Here is a 2,456-nt window from a genome sequence, read left to right as displayed (position 1 = left end):
GGGGACTGGGTCTAAAAGGAAGGTGGTTGGCTTTAACTGGGAGAAAACTCAACTTAGTGCTTTCTACCATCAACAGGACAAAAACTTCCAGTGTTTCCTCTAAAAAATTCAAACCAATAGATGTATTAGGATCAACATCTTTTTGAGTTAAAAGGCTAAATCTAAAATAATGTATTTTACTCCTGAAGTGGTCTCCATAGCTCACACATGTAGCATCTGATGCTGCCATGGAGGACCTCTGAGAATTTCTTTTAGCATATCCATTGTTGTGAAGAGAAATCTAGGGTCATTTTTGTTTGGTATAATTAGGTTTGAGAAGTGGAGGTTTATAGCTTTTTCATTGCATGTCATCCATCCATCCATCTTCTCCTGCTCATCCAGGTCTGGGTCATGGGGGCAGCACTCTAAGCAAAGATGCCCAGACTTCCCTCTCCTCTGGGGGAACCTCGAGGCGTTCCCAGGCCAGCTAAGAGACGTAGGTTCTCCAGCGTGTCCTGGGTCTTCCCTGGGGCCTCCGCCCAGCGGGACATGCCAGGGAGGCGTCCAGGAGGCATCCCGACCAGATGCTTGAGCCACTTCCTCAACATAGAGGAGAAGCGGCTCTACTTCAAGCTGACTAATTAAGGAGAAGATGGGAAATCAAAGGGAATTTGTACATTTCAAATGAAATCTGCAAAGCACAATGGAGTACAGCTAAATCTAACACATGCTGTAAATTCTCCGGGAAAAATTTGATGCATTTTTTGTTACACCTATCCAAAAAAATATCTAGGAAGCAGAGACTCGTGTTGGAGACTTTGTGGGTCACATGGGGCAAACCACTATCAGATTTTCTGGGAATGCCCAGTCATAAGGGTATTCTGGTCACAAATATGCAACCATGTAAATAACGTTTTTGGCTCCAAGATTCCATGTTCATTCCAACACGTATCTGGGAGAAGTCAATGTGGAGAACCAGGAAAAATTAGATAAGAAGCTTCTAACTCTTTTGGTTGCTAGTAAAAAACAATCACAAGGAAATGGTTACAAGTGGAAGAATGGATCAATACAATACACAACATCCATATAATATAATATAGTATAATATAATATAATATAATATAATATAATATAATATAATATAATATAATATAATATAATATAATATAATATAATATAATATAATCTATGTAAGAAGTTAGAATTTGGTGGGGGGGGCCTCCCTGAGAATAACGGAATCTAAAATGATCTTAAATGAGCTCTTTGACAGTAAAAGATTTATTGTCAAAGAGAGTGAACATTTAAATAGCTTTAATGACCTTTTTTATTAGCTTTTAAATTTACTATAAAGAACCCCAAAACAGCATTTTGATCTGTTCATGCATTTAAGAGTAATCTTCTAAAAAACCTGCACTGTCTGCAGCAGCCCCTCCCATACTCACGAAAACGAGCGGCTGGAAACATGCTGATGTCACAGAGTGAGAACGCCCCTTTCAGTAAGTCAGCTATGAGAGCTCCGCCCCCAGTCTAACACCAAAACCCAATTTCTTCACTGAGCTAATGGTGATCAGCAAAAAACTTTCATTTTAGATGCAGAATACCGTCTATCTTCCAGTTGTGTCTGTCTTCAAATAAACTCCAGCTCAAACAGGTGTTTGTTACTTTAGATGCAGGACTCCTTTAAGAAACACACCCCCAAGTCGGCACAGTCGTGCAGACGCTGAGTGTATTTGTGTTGTGAACCACTGTAGAGATGACCGGACCTGCTAAAGGCAGATATATAGGACATGCATCCATCTTTGAAGAAGTTTGGATTATTTTTGAGGGAGAAATGCAGACTCTCGGATGATGTCATGAAATGAGCGCCACCCACATGCAGCAGGGGGCGGAGCTTCGGGAGTCGAGTCGTTTTACTTCCTGGTGGGAAAAAAATCACAAAAAAGAACTCATATTTCATGAATAATTTGCTTTTTAGTGTTTCGTGTATGTATGATCATATATATGGGTATAGTTGACTCTGAAAGGATTAAGAATATCATACAAATCATACAACAAAAATGTCATTTGAACTAAAACGTTACCCCGCGGTTTGAACATTTGTACATTTAATTAAAATAAGTTAAAGAAAAAAAGCGTTATTTAAATAAAACATCTACAAGATGTGGTGTTTTTTTTAACAATTCTGTGCTGGCAGTCTTTGTATGACGTCAAGATGATATAAGAGTGACGCCAATGTTTGTTTACAAGTGGCTCTGTGATGCACAGACTGACGTGGAGCTGTCATTATATAAGAGCACGTGCGTAAATGTTTGTAAACAAATGTTTCAGCACATTAAGGGGGGGGGTAGTTGTGTGTGAGGTTTGTCTGTAAACAATAAATAATTATGTCTGCTGTTTATTTTCTTATAGTGTTGTGAGGCGCCGCTCCAAGAACAGGTGAGGGGTTGAGAGCTCGTGACCCCTCTGAGGTCGCAGCA

Source organism: Oryzias melastigma, linkage group LG20 (genome assembly GCF_002922805.2).
Source record: "Oryzias melastigma strain HK-1 linkage group LG20, ASM292280v2, whole genome shotgun sequence".
Taxonomy (NCBI): Eukaryota; Metazoa; Chordata; class Actinopteri; order Beloniformes; family Adrianichthyidae; genus Oryzias; species Oryzias melastigma.
The sequence above is the reverse complement of the archived record's forward strand: the minus strand, read 5'-3'. Positions refer to the sequence as shown.